Consider the following 20234-nt stretch of genomic DNA (forward strand, 5'->3'; position numbering starts at 1 on the left):
CCACAACTTGTGCCTGTTACCCAACCAGTCAACCCTTAGGGATCCTTCTGAAGTTGCTTATTAATTTGGGAGGAAAATCATCTATCTCGACGTGATGGTTGTCCAAGTCCCTTTGGATTTTAATTTACTCCTTGGTCATGACTACGTTTATGTCATGGGACACCTTGTCTCTTCTCTCTTTCATGTCATATGTTTCTCGCATGAAGGAAGGATTGTGGCCATTGAACAACTTTCATTCATTGGTCCTAATTTGACTCCCAATTAACCATTCTCCCTAAATGGTTCTTGTATGCAAGTGGAATCACCCCCACCATAGGTTAATTTTGTGGCCCCCTGTTCTGTGCCCACGTCTACTGATGATCTAGTCAGTGATATAGTGTGTCATGTACTAGGGGCATTGGAACCTGATCCTTCCATTAGATCCCTTAACATGTATCCCTTCCAGAGCATTGTTCTCCCATTTGATGAGAACCTCTTGGAAGTTATGACCTATTATAGACCATAATCAAGGTACCACGAGGTAGTCTTTTACTATTTCAACCTCGTTAAAAAATGAAATAGGTACCTATGAGAATGGTTCTTTTCTTGTGTCAAGCTCATTAAAAAACGAAACAAGGTGTCATGAGCAGAATTACTTGTGTCAAGCTCATTAAAAAATGAAACAATTTGTCATGAGGATAGTTCTTTCACCATGTCAACCTCGTTAAAAAATGAAATAGGTTCCCATCAGGATAGTTCTTTTACTATGCCAACCTCGTTAAAAAATGAAATAGGTCCCTATGAGCATGGTTCTCTTCTTGTGTCAAGCTCATTAAAAAATGAAACAAGGTGTCGAAGCAGAGTTCCTTCACTTGTGTCACGATTGTTAAAAAATGAAACAAAGTGTCATGAGAAGAATTCCTTACTTGTTTCAAGCTCGGTAAAAAATGAAACAAGGTGTCATGAGCATAATTCCTTACTTGTGTCAATCTCGTTAAAAAATGAAACAAGCTGTCGTGAGACAAATTCCTTACTTGTGTCAAGCTCGTTAAAAAATGAAACAAGGTGTCATGAGGATAGTTCTTCACCATGTCAACCTCATTAAAAAATGAAATAGGTTCCCATGAGGATAGTTCTTTTACTATGTCAACATCATTAAACAATGAAATAGGTCCCCATGAGTAGAGTTATTTTACTTTTGTCAAGCTCATTAAAAAATGAAATGAGGTGTTGGACCATAGTTCCTTGTCTTGTGTCAAGCTCCTTAAAAAAGGAATCAAGTTGTCGGAGTAGAGTTCCTTGTCTTGTGTCAATCTCTTTAGAAATGAATCAAGGTGTTGGAGCAGAGTTCCTTGTCTTTTGTCAAGCTCCTTGGAATAGAGTTCCTTTACTTGTGTCAAGCTCGTTAAAAAATGAAACAAATCCCCTTCCAATTCGAGTCTTTGATTAGATCTTGTAAATTCCCAGTCGAGTCTTTCATTTGATCTCCTAAATGAACCTTCATTCCATCCACCTATTAGTAACCAGTTGTCTACTTAGGTGCATGAAATGAATCTTGGGGGGGCATATACCTCTAGTTGAGTCATTATGTTGGTGGCATGCAAACTTATCTCAAGCATAGTTTTTCTTTGTTTCAAGCTTGTGTAAAAATGAAACCAATCTCAAGCATAGTTTGTCCCCATTTCAAGCTTATGTAAAAATGAAACCAAATCCAAGCATAGTTTTTTCTCATGTTTCAAGCTTGTGAAAAAATGAAACTATATTCAAGTATCCTCAGGCATAGTTTCCCATGTTTTAAGCTTGTGTAAAAATGAAATAATTCCCATTTTACCTCTCGTGATTATTGTTTTTATCAGTCTATTTTGAGCCTTGGTTTTTCCATTCCATTGTCACCATCTCTTTGGTTGATCATAAGCTTTCACTTGGTTGTTTTACCCTTTCCTGAGGAACATTTGCGATGAGTGATATTATTAGTCAGCCTCTTGACCTTTACATGTTTTGAGTCATTCCATCATGACTGCAACCATTTTCTACCCTTTTATACCACTCATTACTCCAGGAGGAGTCTTCTTTCAACGATTTTCAGACTCCTAAAACATGAAAATATTGTTATGCACTTGTCTTTTCTAACTCATAAAAGTAAATGAAAATAAGTCTACTCAGTATAAGTTTAACCCTTTTTCGGACTGAGATAGACTAGATACGAAAAAGGAATACCTTAGTCAAATATGGCTAAGAGGTTCTCTTGAGTATCGTTTTCTACATTTTCGGATTCGAGAGACTATTTACGAAAAGGGACATCTGGATTTTTATTTTACACCTCTTTATTAAACTCTCTAAATATGAAAGAGGATGTTGAGTTACCCCTTCATCAGGCTCGTAAAACTAAAAAAATGAAGGACTTGTCACCATGACTAGACCGATCTACTCCTATCTAGGGCTTGTTAAAAATACTAGGATGGATTCATCCAAAGGATGAACTTATACGACAAGCATATGGTATCCTCTTCAAGCTTGGGATTAAAAATAAAGAGGTACTCACTAGAAATAGTGGGGAAAAATGGAAGTAAACATGTCCTATATTTTGTATAAAGGCAACATGTCACTCTTGAACATGACACTTGTATGTATCTCGTGTCAGGTTTGGGTTGTCCTCACTTCGTCACTTGCCTTACTAGGATTTAGGAATCCATTTGCCTCTCATCTAATTATATCTTATCTTCATCATGACCTCTAATCCTATGTTGAGTCAAATGCTGCCAAATTCCAGAGTCGTGGCATTGATATGTTCAAGAGAAGTTCCATCTACAATTCAAAACACTTATACCCTATTTGAATTTTCTGCAATAATCTTGAATCACTCTTGCCACTTCTGCAAAATCCTATGTTTCATGTTGATGATGTGGGAAACATTATGGCTTTCCTTCGGTGGATCAATTCATGTTGACTCCAACCCATTATCCAGGAAGATGGTCTAGAAACCCCCTTTTAGTACCTTGGAGCTTGCATGCCTCAATGGAAATTTCTTCGCATTCGATGATAGGTTCACATCATTGGTCTTCGATCAAATGATCCTATGAGTTTTTGACTTCAAATTCATTATTCACACTCGTATATTGTGTTGTTGTACCTTGACATCCATTATCATCATTGGTGGTTTGTTTCGTGCTTGTTAATGATTTACATCATTGACCAGTAATCAAGTGGTTTCTACCATGTTCGACTTCAACCCATTTATTCACATGGTTAGATTCATACTTTGGTTGGATCAGGATGGAGATGAAGACCCTGGGTTTCATCTGATAAATCTAGGCTACATGGAGTTATTAAGTATTCATGATTATACACATGATCCCTTCTATTTGGATGGTTGTACCCATGTCGTGGATTCATACACATGATCCCTTCTATTTGGATGGTTGCATCCATGTTGTGGATCTATGCACATGATCCTTTCTAGTCAGATGGTTGCATCCATGTCGTGGATCTATGTATTGTTAGATGCTTACACTTTGAGCATACTTACATTAGAGATGTCAGATATATTGTATTATGTTTGATTTGCAGGTCTCCTAACGGTGGTTCTCCAAATTCCTTGCCTTGATTTTGTAAAGAATTTCATCCATCACTTCTCATTCTGACTTCATGCTTTAAGGGGCATCTGTTATACAATATTTTGTCACACTCCCAGTCTCATATCCTAAGTGTCGCACTTTGTTTCGTCAATGTCACAAGTGTCACAAAGTGATGAAAGCTATCAAAAATAATGTATTCACCATGAAACATGTTTAGAAGCACCATTGAAGGAAGAAGAAGACTTTCCTTGAATAAATTCTGAAGAACTTGTCCAAAACCTTGTTTTGCAAGACCAACTCTACTTTTAGCAGACAAACCTGCATTGGTAACCTTTTGTCTAACTAGTGACTAGCGTTGGTAGCACGCCTTTTGATAGAAAAATCTGGGCTTGCCCTCTTCAGGAAATTTTTCCTAAAATGGAGGAGAAGATTCTCCTACTAGAAGTCTCGAGAATGGTGAGTTGGTTGTAGTTGAATGAGGATTAGAGCGAGACCTCCCATTCCTAGTTCTTGATCCTACTTTCATGGATCTTCCCCTTGAAATGTGGAACCTCTCCCTCCTTTTATGGATCTTCAACTCCCTCTCCTTCCCTATAAATCAAACCCCTACCATCTAATTTTGGTTAGTTGTTGGTTGTTCATTGCTTGGTTACATTCCTATGTTGAAACTATGCCGAAATGCTACCCATTCTTCTAAGGAGAAGGAGTGCTTGAAGGTCTTGGCTAGGACTTGGAAACTCATCCAAAGGAGGCTTCCAAAATCTAGGCTTAAGTGGTTGTATGGTTCCCTCATTTTATATTAATAAATGCATCATGTGTTTATTTTCCACAAGTGTGTAAATAATTACTCATTTAGTATGATACTCCTTGATGTGATATATAGTTTATGTTAGAATGAATTACGGTATGTATGCATGTATCGTCTTTGTTTGATCTTCCTTGCAGGTATTTATCCATAATGGTGTAAAGAGGATTGATCTTGGAAACGAGAAGATCAAGGACAAAATCAACAGGCATTTAGCATCAGAGTGAGGTAGGTCATCTATATTACATTGTGTTTTCTGATATAAACTAGGAAAGTTTGCACATGTTTGTCTAGTTTGTTTTCAGATCCTCTTATAGGGCTAGAGAGATTGCTTTTGTCTGCAGAAGGGATTGTTTGCACAAAACCTCATCCTTATCTAGAAGATAACTTCACCTTTCTACCAACACACCCACATGTGTGGGAGAGGAATAGGACAAAAGTGAAGAGGACTTGAGAAAGTGGGTTGTAATCATTTAGTAGTGATGGAGGACAAGGAGTGTGAAGCGGTAAGTAAGGGCTAACGCAGTTAACTCAAATCACTTTGAGTTTATTTTGCATGCAATGAAAAATAAAGAGAAAAAAATAATAATGAAAAAATCAATAGAAAAATAAAAATAAAAGAATAAAAAGGTAGAGCCACCACCTCTTGGAATGCAAGGAATAGCTGCTACAAGATTTGGGTTGGTTGCTACAGGAGAAAACATAGCTACTACGGGAGGAACATAACTACTATAGGAAGAAAAAATTTGTTACATGAAGGACAAATTTGCTACAAGAAGGAACAAAGTTGCTACAAGAGATAGACAGATTACTACAAGGAGTTAACAGAGGGCTACAAGACAATTTTTTTTCTAGTAGGGTGTTGGATATTGATTAATTAATTGCTACAAGGTACAAAGAAACACAACAGAGCTACAAAGGATTTTCTACAGACATGGTAAATTCTCGAAGGGTGAAAGGTATCCAAGTCACCATTTTGGTCATCACATCATTCCTTTATTTTTCTTTAGTTTATTTACCATCATTTTTCCCTCTGTAAGAAGAAAGAGCTCTTTGTTAAGTGGTTTCAATTCCCAATTATAATGAGCAAAAAGAATTTAGATTGCTAGTTAAGGGTTCATAGGAATTTTATGGATAATATGATGTGTCATGGCCACAAATTTGTATCAGTGGTAAGAGGCTTCGAATTCAATGAGAATGACATTAGTAATGAGGTAACGAATGCAAAGAAATCCTTCTTTTCACAAGGATAAGTGCCAGAGGAATACCAAGAAGACAAACCAAAATAAAGGTGTTTCACTCACAAACAGAAACCAATAGAATTGAAGAATCACCAGAGAAAAGGAATCAACCTAAACCTACATTAGAAGTTCCATGGGAAACTGAGATAGGGGAAGAAATGCAAATAAAAGAGTAGTAAGAAGAGAACCAAGAGGAGAAAAACAGGGAACAACAAACAAAGAATGAAATAGGTCGGCATACATGAAGAACCACAAGGCAAGGAGGATGAACAGGTTGCTCAGAGGATGAGAAACAGTTTCAGTAGGGGGTATGATGGGCGTCCAAATAAGACACAAAATAATGCTCAACTAACCTTTCTTAGGCACATGAAGGCTATATTAAACCTCTCCTTCTACACTTAATAATGCTTTTTTATTTTATTTTTTATTATCTTTAATATGTTCTTAAGAAGGTTTAGAGATAATTGCATATTATGTGCCTAATATTAATTATTTTTGTATAATAGTGTGAGAATATTGGGTAGATTATGAAGATCTGGAGGAGGATATAATCTCGGGACTTGATACCTACTATAGGAGGACCAATATTGGATAATAAATGAACAAAATATCATGAAATTATTGACAAATTTTGGAGTTCCAATGATTGAGAAAATCTAGGAATGTGTTCCATGTCATTTAATTCAAATTCCTAGTGTTGGGAACCATATCCACTATTTGAGGGATTTTAGAGGGGAAAGCTTTCTCCTTTCAAGGAGAATGCTTACCCATTAATTTTTATAAGTACAAATTTGAATTTTCCTCTAGGGGCATGTATTTCTTTGTCTTCTTGTGGATAAAACATGTTATTTAGTAGCTCCATTTTCATTTCTAACAGGGATGTACTTGGATTCATTCAAATATTTAAGTTTGGTGCCATTTTTATCTTCTAAAGCTTGGTTTCCTCCATAATAATCTGATTTTCCTTGGGCTTGTACATCCCAGGAGCCTCAGAGCCCTCTTGTATAATTTCTTTATGTCCTGTGAATGTCTTTTTCACTTGCATCTCTTATTTCTGCATTTACTATTCATGCTTCTTTTGTTGTTGGTTACATTGGTTAAATGATTTAAGTGAATTTTTTTCAGGTTATTTACAAAGTAACAAGCATGATGCATCCTTAGAACAACTTTGAAAATTCATCTTCATTATTGAGCTACTTGGATTGGGTTACTAGTTCATGAATCTAGAATTTATAGAATTCCCTTTGAGCAAAATAGTACTAATTTTCTAATATTTTTTAGAACGTGTTAATGAGTTTCATTGAGTTGATTCCACTTACATTGGGTAATAAAAACATCCAATTTAATAACAAATTTTACCCCATAACATTTTCACATGATTAAGTTAGGCATTTGGTAGGTTAACTAGCTCACTAGCTCTTGAATTTCCAATTTTTAGAGTAGTAATTTTATGCTATTGTTTAGCACGTGTTAACAAGGGTATTTTGGAGTGATTCCACTTGGAATGGAGTACTAATACATCTTAATTAATAAATAAAAAATTCCCATCCCAATTTTATTTGATTTACTTGGGTATTCAACAAGTTATCTCCTCATGTAGCAAAACAAGACCTCCTGTAGCACGTGTAAACTTGACTAAATTTGCTCCAAAACCTTGTTTTTGTCTCTTAGGCTTGAATAATGACCCCTAGGCTCTAAATACATGATTGGGGAAGAATAAAAAACACTTAGGACTTTCCTTTTTACAAAGTAGATTAGGCCTATTTCTTTGAATTCATGCTCTTAGGATTTCAATTACAAATTGTTGTTCTTGCATAGGATTAGTTTCTTTTCAAAGCATCATTTCCACTTATGCAATTAGTTTAGGCTTTGATTTCATGAAATTCACTCCATTACATCATATCAATGAAATAATGACACATTGTATGTTGCACATATAGTGCTGACACCTCTTAAGTTTGTACGAACCCCTAGTTGATAATTTAAATTGGTAGCCTTGGGAGTTGCAACATTCTTATTGCAATAATGGGGCTCATTAGGGGTAGGAAACACATAAGTTGTTGTGGCTTTTTTTCTTATTGAAACATAGAATTTGTCTTTTAGGGAGCTTAAATTCCTACATCATCTAGTGACAAATTCAGTAATGAGGAGAAACCCGTGAAGGGGGTGAGGCCTAGGTGGCGGATTATCACAAACCTCCATGTTGTCCCCCAACACTTGGTATGGGTTCAGGAACCAAAGCTGACAACAAGAAGCTAAGATTCACTCATTTCCACTAGATGTAGGTAACTTAGTGGCTAAATATTAGGGCATCTTTCCTTATAGGTAGCAGCTGCAGGAGCGTTGCACCTGAGGCGATTTTGGTCAGGCTACCAAAAGCGTCGTCGATTCTTTTGGGACGTGACACTATTACCCCCACTATAACCCTCTCCACACTTTGTTTGGTTTTTTTGTTGTTGGAATCATCACCAATACTTTTGGGATGTGGCCCTAGTACACTACTATAAAATCTTCCCAAGGCCCAGTTATTGTTTGAGTGGAAGGATGTTAGGTATTTTTAGAATTTTTATCACACACAAAAACCTCACAAAACGTTTTTGTTGATTGTTTCACACATTATATAGATAAAGGGGATTTTAACCATTTATTTTTCGCATTGTCTTATGTATGTGATTCATTTGGTTTGTTGAAAAATCCCCCTCACCAAATATTTTCACACACCTACTACGACACCATAGGGGGCCCAAGGGTTACTTGTTGCTCTAGACCTCTTCAAGACCTCCCCACATTACTGGGAGGTGTTCCTAGTTGATGGGCATCCAAATTAGACACAAATTAAGCCCCAACTAACCTTTCTTATGCGCATAACAACTATATTAAATCTATCCTTCTACACTTAATAATGTTTTTTTAGCTTTAATATGTTCTTAGGAAGGTTTAGAGATAATTGCATATTATGTGCCTAATATTTTTATTTTTTTAGAATATTGTGAGAATACGTTGATGGCGATGGACCCACCAACAATCAAGGGGATTTCCCTAGTAAGAAGTCCCAACTAGACCTCACAACATTTGGGGTAGGAGTCCCATCACTGGGTGGTAATGTAGTGCCTTGACTATGGTAGCGCACAAAGATAAGTATGATGACTTTGTTTACAAGCGAGTGTGTGACCTTGTAGATAGTCAAGTGAGATGGATGGGGGTCCTAACACACAGAGGGGAAAAGGAAGTGTGTCCCTTGGAAACCTGTAATAGTACGCAACTTAAAAGGAACACACGAGTGGAATGACATCACAATCTGCAATGCGGAATAGTCCACAAAACAAAGTGACGGGTTAATCCAACAACAACCCTTCAACGAAATTCATACAATTGTAAACAAAATAGTTCATCAGCAAATGCGTAAGTTAAATAACATATATTTCTAAATCAACCAGAATAGTCCAACTATAACAACAACATATGCATGAAAACGTTTTGGCTCAGTTATATTATTATAAGTGAAAGTTCCATCCATACATCATTCACAACCACTAGCCCCAATAGTGGAACATTACAATCATGAACACCTGCTCCTCCAAAGAAGTATACTCGCTCTATGTTGTGGAGAAGCCAAGGCTCATCACAATACTCCCAAGCCTTCTCTAAGCCTAAGCCTATCCAAAACCTTGGTTCTCAAAAGCTTATTCTATGAGTTATGAGGTTTTATCTATAGCAAAGGGTGGGATGACCCTTGACATTCCCCTTTGACTCTTTGACTACCCTCATGACTCTTCAACTTCTTTACAAATAACTCATTACATTACATTGTGATTGTTCACATTCCACTAGTGACACTTGGAATTTCACTTACAATATATTCACAAATAATATACAATTTCCACATGTACCCATGTGAGACAAAATATGCTAGAGATAGCTAGACAAGGCACAACACTATGACTTAGAATTCTGGGGGAAGACCAACTTAGCAACATCCACCTGATGAATCTCAGTGATGCATTGATACCAAGCTTGGTACTGTGTTATTGTGTCCCCATACTGCTTGATGGTGTCTTTCTAGAAGAGAACTCTTGCCTCCATAGCTTGTGGGTATATGATTTCGGAACCTTTGTCCAACTCATCTTGAAGCATGTGTAGCATGATCTTCACTATGGCAGGACCACTGATGTACTTCTGCATGTTTTATGTGCTCATCTCCAAGTCATCGTTGGTGGACTCTCACCTGAGCTGCTCCATGTACCTGTCGATCTCTAGTCGGACTTGGTTCTTCTCCCTGGCTACTGTGAGGGAACCGATTGAAGAGATCTTGTGCGTCCTTGCCATCACATCCAAACTATTAAAAAATTGTTCATATGAAGCCTGTATGTTACTCATGAACGAGGTGAGCTGCTCATAGTTCTAGATTTTCATCTGGACCTTTTCTTTGTCTAGCTCGGTCTACGGTTTCATCATCTTGGGAAAGTGAAGCGGGGATCCTTTGTATATCATTGTCTATTCCTACACATGGGCGATAGTAGTGTGTATGTCTATGAGATTTTGGACAATATTTCTGCTCCACCACTGAAAACCAAATAGATGTACAACTGCCTTATGCACGGTGACAAATCCATCATAGAGTTTCCGCATGGGTGCTTCAAGAGATAATACTTCAGCAATCTGCAGATTGTTCTACTTTCTGTAGGTTTTAACCCCGTACAGAAATTACCTGCATACAAATTCTAAAACAAATAAAATAAAAAATGCGAGAGCATAACACATAAAACACATATACACAGAGATTTTCCCCTGGATCCCAAAACTGGGACTACCAGCTTGATTTTTCATTATGTTTATTTCAATGTTATAATACATATTTATACATGCCGAAGCATCCAATACCATGGACCAAAAACCATCGCATCCAAAAACTTGTGCGAAAATCATGCACAAAACTATAGGTGGGTCCGCCCATCCTAACGTAGGGTCCAAAACCAAAATGCCTCAAACCCCCTGTGACCTCCCCCCCTCTAACCCCTGATTAACTATGTGGGCTAGTCGTGGAAATAATATAACACAACCCAACATTATCCCACTTGTTGTTTTCTTTCCACAGGGGGCCACAAGAGAGCTTAGTCATTTATCCAGCCCTGCAACGCCCATTATTTCTCTACACCAAGAAAACTTCTCAGAGCTCACAGATTTTGTCAATGCATTTGTAGTATTCTTCAAAGTGTCCACCTTTACCAGCAACACCTTTTTGTCTTCTATCATATCCCTAACAAAGTGATACTGAACATCAATGTGCTTGTCTTTGAATGATATGCAGGGTTCTTTGCCAAGAAAATTTCACTTTGGCTGTCACAGTCTATCCTTATAGCTTCCTGTACTAATCCCATACTTGAACACAATCTCTACAACCAAACTACTTCCTTTCTTGCATGAGTGGCTACTCATCCAACTGACTACACCTCCAAATAGGTTAGACACATACCCACTTGTAGATCTTCTCTAATCTAGATCTCCAACCCAGTCTGCATCAACAAAGCCATGAATATCCAACACTCTGTCCAATCCTAGTCTTCCTTGGTAGCACAAACCATAATCACTAGTGCCACGCAAATACCTGAAAACCCGCTTCACTGCTGTCTAGTGCTCCTTCCCTGGTTTTGACATAAACCTGCTCAATACTCCCATTGCATGTGTAATGTCTAGTCCAGTATAGACCATTGCATACATCAGGCTACCGATTGCACTTGCATATGGAACACAAGACATGTCCTCTTCCTCTTCTTATGTCTTGGGACACTGTTTAGTAGATAACCTCACACCTACAGGAATAGAAACCTTCATCGGTTTACTATCCTGCATATTAAACCTCTGTAGTATTGTCTCGACATACTTCCTCTGGTTTAACCAGAGCTTTCTCTTTGCCCCATCTCTTTTAATTTCCATGCCCAAAATATAGTTTGCAGCACCAAAATCTTTCATGTCGAATTTGGAGGACAATTTGGTCTTCAAATCCTGGATAATTTTTGTGTCATTTCCAACCAGCAACATGTCATCCACATACAAGACCAGATAAATAACACGGGCACCAATTAATTTAAAATACACACAGTGATATGCTTTGCTTCTAGTGAAGCCAAGTCCTTGTATAAATGTATCAAATTTCTGATACCACATCCTTGGTGACTGTTTTAACCCATATAGAGACTTCTTTAACTTGTATACTAGTTCTTTTTTACCCTTCACTGAAAATCCTTTAGGTTGGTTCATGTAGATCTCCTCTTCCAGATCCCCGTGAAGAAATGTTGTCTTCACATCCATCTGTTCTACCTCAAAATCAAAAGCAGCAACAACAGATAAAAGTAACCTAATAGAAGTTACCTTGGCAACAGGAGAAAAAATATCACCAAAATCAATTCCTGGCACCTGGGAATAACCTTTTGCTACCAACCAAGCTTTGTATTTATCCACCTTTCCTTCTGCGTTTGTCTTCTTCTTGAACACCCATTTGCTACCAATGGGTTTCCTTTCAACCGGCAACTCCACCAGATCCCAAGCCTCATTTTTGTGCAAAGATGCCATTTCATCAACCATGGCCTCTTTCCATATTTTTCCATCCTCTGAATCTACTGCTTCCTTCATAGTTCTGGATCATTGTTAGTAATAGATAAAGAAAAATTTGAACAAAAAGCAGATGGACTATACCTTTCTGGCTACCTTCTTTCTCGAACTGATCTTCTCACACCCGGAGTTTGTGGCTCTGTTGTGCCCTACAACAACCCCCCATTTCATATCACTTATATTCCAAACGATTAGCATATGAAATGGGTCCCTTTTAAAAATTTAATTGGCATTAATGAATTTGTTCAAAAACGGTATGATAATCAAACGAATTTATGAATGAAAGCCTTTTTTTTTTAAAGATCAAGCAATTTTTGGTTAGTGCGAAAAAGCAATCGCAAGATCGCATGTCGCAACAACAAGAGAAACACATTTAAATATCACCTTGGTTCTTGCCGATGCGATATCGCTATCGGTATTCGGCGGAATCCCAAACACTTTCACAAGACGCTCAGGTCTTTTTCCCGATGCGATGTGATATCGCAATCGGAAGTCGGCATATCATTTGACATACATCTGGTAATGTGCTCATGCGCTAATTCGATGCGATGTCGCAATCGGCATTCGCCAAGACAGCTCCCAAATGATAGTATCACTCACACCCCCAATGCGATGCGATGACGTTTAACGATGATTAGAGTTCTTAAAAGGTGATTCCTTCAAAGCTTTTAAGTTATATTTTAATCTGGTTGATAAAGCACAGATTTCAAAATGCCGTTAAATGCAGGGATAAGGTAATGCATGCGTATTTAAAACTTTGCCCCTTCGATTTAACGAACACTTACGATTAGACCTTTAAAAAATCTGTTGCACGCGTTAAGGGGTCATTCAGCCTAATGACGATGTAATGGTCATTTATGGAGCTGCAGGTCGTAAAATCGCCATCATTGCATCTGCGGTGTCTTCTTAAATGATTAGATCCGCAGCCCCTTTTAGAATTAATCTTGCCACGCTTCAAGTGATATATCTTTCCCGTTATGGATTGTCATTGTTATTTCCTCGTTACGATTTCTCTTGCCTTTGTGTAGAGTTCAGCTGTCGAGAGAAGCCTGAAAATGATGGGGAAGAAGTTCAAGAAGGTTGCGGGTTCTAATGCAGCACCCGTTGTAGGTCAAGCTGCCACAGTTTCGAAGAAAGGCCTAATCTCAGATACTGCATGCACCGGTCTTCCTAGCACTACATGGCAGGGTACATATAATCTGTTAGAAGCCGAGCAACCGGCGAAGACAGTGACGGAGGCTAGCATTGACGAACAAAGGAAATCTGATGCAACTCTCAAAGACTTGGCCGACTCCTTTTTGCACAGAATAGCAGCAAGAGAGCAGGTTCTACCTTTCACTGATGTGGTACGCTGGGCGATCGAGGAAATTCCTCTCACTGATAGAACTTTTCATACAAGGGATGGAAGGATTTTCGGGTCGTTCAAGCCTGATGACCTGAGGCGAATGTATCATTTTCCTGAACCAGAGCTAGTCTATAACAGAGCCTTCGTGGAGAAGTTCGCGAACGAGAATGAATCACCATCCGAACCCCTCCGAGATTGGAGGCAGAACCCGGCCAAACACAAGCATGAAAGTTCGGGTAAGTACTCCAATGCTTCTTTGGCTTCTCCCTATTGCTATGCGGGGATTATGATGTGTAGATTGTGGGGATTACATGACTCCGCTAATATCCATATTGACATGGTTCCCCTAATAGAAGCGGCTGTCAATAGTACAATTATGGATTGGGCCACTATTCTGTCTGATAAGTTGGTCATAGCTGTTCGTGAATTTAGAGCCAAAACCATAGTCAGCGAAAGGAAAATCCCACCGTTTTATTACTCTGCTTACATTATGGATACCCTGTGTTTTAATTCTGAGTTTCCTGTCCTCGGTTGGAGGTGGACTACCCATGATCCAACACCCATCCATTTGTACCATCGGAAATTGTGGAAGTCCTCTTACAAGGACCATTTGTATCAAATTTGCAATGGTTTCATGGTGCCCATTCACTATTCTATTTTCGACAGACCCATCCCAAGAATTTCTCATGAAGCTTCTTTTGACTTACCAACCATAGCAAATTGGTTCGGGGAAGAGCATTTCACCTATATTAGAGTTTTTGGAAGCAAAGCTAGGCCGCACGTTCTCCCTTTATACATCCCAGACAAACTGTTAGCCCGGGAAATCTGCTACCAGATTATGTCCGAGAGTGTCACACAAACTCTCAAAGAGGAGAAGAAAAGAGGTTGGCCCTCTTTTCCTTTAAGAATTGGAGTTTATACTCTACTTAATTACAAGCATGCAGAAAAAGAAGCAACAAAACTCCAAAAGATATCCCTGGCCTCTATCCCAAACAGACTCTACGATCCGCACAAGACTGCTTTCATTGCCCTGGAACAGGCCAAACTGTCAAAGATTGTCCATCAAGAAGATGAGTTTGATGACCTGTTCGCAGGTGCCGGTTCAATAAGCCAAACCAAACAGCTTGCTGCAATGAGATACAATGATGTGGCTTTAACTGAGTTTAATAAACTTAGAGAGCAGAGGTTGCAAACTCTGCCTCTAGATTTATTATCCACAACCCCAGCATCTTCCTCAAGCGAGCCTGGTCGGCAGCAGATACGTCCACCTCCTGTTACAACTAAAGAACAGGACAAACAACAGGAGGAAAGGCAAAACAAGCTGCAGGCAGAGAGGCAGAGAAAGGAGCAGTTAGAAAGGCAGCAAAAGGCAAAGAAGAAAGAAGAAGAGAAAGCAAAGAAAGAACTAGAAGATAGGCAGAAAAAGGAATTGGAGGAGCAGCAACGGAAAGCGCAGGAGGAGCAGCAGAGGGCAGAACAAGAAAAGCAACATGAGCAAACCTCCACCGATCCTGAATTGATTAAAGAATGGAACCAATTCGATTCCATTATCAGTGGTAAGGAAGCCTCCAAAGACTCAGACACCTCTAAAATAAGCTATGCTCCCAATACTACTTCTTCTCAGGTTCTAGAAAGAACCAGCGGCCCACCCATTTCACAGGATGTCGAGGTAATCACTCAAGACCCGTCCAATCAAATTGATCTCCAGGTGGAAGAAATTCCTCCCCTGGATATTTTCTACAGCCCAAAGCATAAAGCCGTTGTTAGGCGCTCTAAGAAGAGACGAAGGCTTGATCAACCTTCTATTTCTCCTGAGCGAACAGTCACGGGCAATGTGGTCTGGAAAGGGGAATTGGACCCTTCCAATGATCTAACTAAGCTATCGCAATTCGCGGGAGCTTATTCAGCAGCAACTATCGACAAAGCATCAGAGGTAAGTCTTATGTTGAAGACTAAAGACCATGAAATTTATGCATTACAGGCAGAAGTAATAGAGGCGAAAAACAAGGCAGCAAAGGTAGAAGAGCAGTTGATGGCACAACGGCAAGAGAACAAAGTATTAACCCAGCAAATGCAGGCCGAAAAGTAGAAGGCAGACCAGGACGCAGTCCAGAGACAGAATACATTGTCAGAGACATTGGCACAGTTGAGAGCAGCGAACGAGCTGATAATGAAATCAAAAGATGAGCAAATAGCTCAGCTATCAGCACAGCTCGACAGTATCAAGGATGCCCAGAGTGTTGAAGACTTCAGAGCAGAGGCAACTCGAATAAATGGCGCATTAATATCTCAGATCAGGCTTTTATGCCGACAACTTACTGACGCTGATTCATTATGCGAAACATCCACAGCAGTATGTTAGCAGATAGAGAAAGCCAGAAATGAGCTAGATCAGGCCGAAGACACCATATCCGAATATCTTGAGTGGCAAGATTCTGAAGAAGGGAAAGCGGCAAACTTTCCCCGAATTTATGAAACGTACAAAGACATACTCTTCATGGAGTGGAACACCCAGGTAATGAAAGCGGAAAGGGCGGCCTCAAGATGTAAAATGATTGCCAGCAACATGATCAATCTAGTCAACGACACACTCTATCTGGCAAATATGATCTCCCAGTGCACACCTGGAAGTATAACAACAGCAAACATGCTTGAGCAGAGAAATTATCCTGATCTGGAGAAACAAGGAAGATTAATCACGGGAGTAAATACTTTAACCTCCGACGCATACTGGCTCTTTCTGATTAAACCACACTCTCAAAGGTCGGCTCTCAACTGTTTAACAGATGCCCTCCGATACCTGATTTCTGACATTCAAGATGCCACATATGATGCCCAGCTAACTTCGCGTCTCAACACTCAACCAGAAGTGGAACCAATGCTGGCGATATGTCAGCGAAGGAGTAAAGGCAAAGAGACCACCGAATGAAGCATTGCCGCCGACTGCCAGATCGCCAGAAAAGATGATGATATTTGTTAATGCCAATTTAGTAGCTTTTCAATTTTTTTAGATATTTAGATTAGCATAGTATTTATAGACCCTTTCATTGTTTTGGAAAGGGTCGTAAAATTTTGTAATAGACTTAAAGGCTGAAGTTTGCACTATTGTGCTTCAGTCTATATTCTTTTGTGAAACTCGACCAATGGTTCTTAATTTTGATTAGAAGGCTGTTTTATGCAATTGCGCACTATTGTTACTTGTTTGGAATGCTTTCTGGTTTGAAGGAAGGACTGCGACATAGCGATTGATACATTGGATTGTTAAGCAGCTTACATGGTACTTTTATCTGCATTTGCATTCTTTCCTTTTATATGAATTGTTATGTTATTATCTTTGCTATTGTTGAATACATGAATGCGATATAACGGCAAATCTTCATTTCATTTCACTATTGAATGTTTTGTGATTTGTTATCTCTTTTACTCATGCGTGTGTCAATGATATAAATGAATAAGTGTAGTAATTCGCTGTTATCGTTCTGCATAACTAATTATGCAGAACAATCTTAAATGATTTAAACCTCTATGCTTTGGTGTTAGAGTCATCTATATGCCTACCTTAAAGCACAGATTATCAAACGCTACGCTTTGAAAGATTGATAAGACCCCGGGATAGATTTTAGTTGTTATATTTTTGCTGATAGTATAAGTCCATCGCTTACCGCTAGCTTAATACAGAAGTCACTTATCCATCCCATTTATCTATATTTCTGGGAAACTGGTCCCATTACCCCCAGTCGGAGCCACTATCCCAAACGGAAAAGGAGCTGCACTAAGGTCCGGACCGGGTGGTTTCCCCAATGTTGTTGCAACGATTTTCGGGGCATCAACATTTTTGGCGCTAGAAGGAGGGCCTCGACTGTGAATGGCAAGAAAACCTAAATCTGTAAGCCATTCTAAGAGTAATTCTCCCTCCAAAACCCCTCCTGCTTCTCAATCCCATGCTGGTTCTCCAGCACGCAATCAAGAAGAAGGAGAATCAACCACCACTGCTCATACCCATCATATTTCAGAACAATTGAGTCTTGAATCTCCTGAAGTCCAGTCTCTTATCCACAAACTTCAGAGCTTCTCGATTTCCCCACAGAAATCTGAAGTATCGCAAAGCAGTGCGACTTCGCAGTTCAATTTATCTCATCCACTTACCAGACTTCAGAGCGAGAAACTCGGTATTGAACCCACTGAGTTCCCTTTACCAAAAAGGAAAAAAGCAAAGAAAATCACTGAAGGATCTGATAGTGAAGACCTTTCTTCCATATCCTCCATCTCATCTCCTAATCTGCAAAGTCAACCACCCACTCCTCCATTACATATTGTTGTTCATCAGGGATCAGCACCTTCAATATCCCAACCTATTCACTCCTCATCTTTGATACCGTCCCAAACATTTGGAATACCAACAGTAGTAACAACCACTGTCGCTAGCACAATGGCAGACCCATGGACTAGGCCCGGTGCAGTCAATATGCCCGGACCATTGCATGATCTACCAGATGCTCCCGAAAAATGGCTGCCTAAATTTAATCCAGATAACGGAACCCAAGCTGAAGAACATATTAACAATTTTATGTTAGCAGTAAACTTAAAAGGAGTGACAGAGCAAGATGTTGTTGTAAGACTCTTCCCTTATACCTTACAAGGATCAGCAGGATCCTGGTATTTTTCCTTACCTTCTGGTTCAATTACCAGTTGGAACACATGCCAAGAGCAGTTCCTTACCAAATATGGAGATGATAGGTCCTTGGCTACTTTGATAAACGATCTCTCCAATCTAAGGATAGAGCACAGGGAACCAATAAAGGAGTTTAATGCCAGATTTAACAAACTCCTGAATAAAATCCCTACCGATTCTAAACCAAGTGAACAAATCCGAAGCGAATGGTATATTACCGCCCTACATGCCAACATAGCCATTTTTGTAGATAGGGCTGGGAAACCTACCTTAGCTGAAAACATGAAAGAAGCACTTGCTGTTGAAAAGCGCATTAATGCTCTAGAAAAGAAAGCTGCTCTAGAAGACCGAAAAGCTAAAAAAGTCTCATTTAAAGAAGATTCCAAGAAGAAAACCCCAAAGGACCCCTATGACATGGAAGGTTTACAAAAGGTCCTTAAAACATTGTCTAACGAAATGGTTGACATCAAGAAGCAGGTGGCCGAAACCTCAAATAAAAGACCATTTAGAACTTACAAGAAAACTGAATCAAAGCCGCCCAATGTTATATCCAATGCAGACTCTGACCAAGAGGAAGAGGAAGAGGAAACAACCTCTCATACTGAGGAGGAAGAAGAAGTAGCTGAATGCCACGGCATGTGGGATTTTATACTCCCAAACTCTGATACCGAGAATGAAGAAGAAGCCTTTCCTGTTACTACAAGAAGTAAAAGCACTTCCGAACCTGCCCAGGCAACTACAAAGAAAAGGAGCGCAGGTGCTAACACAACAAAAGAGAAAGTTCCTCCAAAGAAATCGCCTGTGACACCTCCCCAAAATCAGCCCTTAACTTCTAATTCCCCTTCAGCATCCAAAACACTAGTGGTATCTGACTCCATGGAGTATAATATTGTTGATGATATGAAGAAGACTAAAGCAAACATAACTATGTTTGAGCTTAGTAAATTGAAACATCAACAGAAATTACTTCTAAAAGAGTTGAATGTTGTCCCTTCTACTCCACTTCCTAGTACAAGAGCTGCCAATGATCAAGGCCTGCCTCCTGCAGGTATGGTAGAAGCTACCGATTCAGTTCTAATTGGAGATAGGTCCAATTCTCATACTCCACCTTTCTTGCTCACCTATGAAATTTATAATCGAAATCTGCACAATTGTTTAATCGATTCAGGGGCATCATCTAACATTATGCCAGCTTCAGTTTGTTCTCAACTGAACATCGAACCCCAGAAATCTGCTATTCACATTGTACAGCTAGACAGAACCAAAGTGCGGGTTGTGGGTGAAATTAATTCTGTAACCATCAGGTTGTCTGCTGACCCTAGGGTTGTACAAAGAATAGATATTTTGATCGCCGACATACCTGAATTCTACGGCTTAATTCTGAGCAGAGATTGGTCCGAAAAACTACATGGGTACATTTCCACTGATTGGTCACATATGTGGCTTCCCTACAAAGGCAAGCCTAATCAAATCAGGATTGATCGTGAGAAACATATGACCCACACAGTAACTGACTTCGAGCAAGAAAACCAGCCTGTTGCGTTCAACAACAACATTTTGGGGAATTATTCGTCAGAATCATTCTTTGGCAACTTTGTTGCCCAACCTTCTCCTTTTTCAGTTAATCATTGTACATCTCAGATTGAGAATTTTTCACAAACGGATTTGTCTAGATGTTTTAATGATAATGAAAAAGCTGTAAATTTGTCTGTTAATACTCCTTTGTTTTGGTCTCTATATTTTGATGGCTCTAAGTCCAGTGAGGGCTCAGGAGCAGGTTGCATTTTGGTTAGTCCGCAAGGAGAAAAGACAATGCTGTCCTGTGGACTAGAATTTGAGTGCACCAATAACACAGCCGAATACGAAGCTTTAGTTCAAGGATTATATAAGGCAATCGGCCTTAAAGTCCAATATCTTAAAGTGTTCGGTGACAGTGAGATCATTGTTAAGCAGGTAAGGAATGCAATTCATTGCCTCTCAAGCCACCTGAAGCATTATCAATCGCTAG

Source organism: Pinus tabuliformis, chromosome 4_1 (assembly GCF_031772625.1).
Source record: "Pinus tabuliformis cultivar Carrire ecotype Pingquan chromosome 4_1, CPIR1, whole genome shotgun sequence".
In the NCBI taxonomy this organism is placed as follows: domain Eukaryota; kingdom Viridiplantae; phylum Streptophyta; class Pinopsida; order Pinales; family Pinaceae; genus Pinus; species Pinus tabuliformis.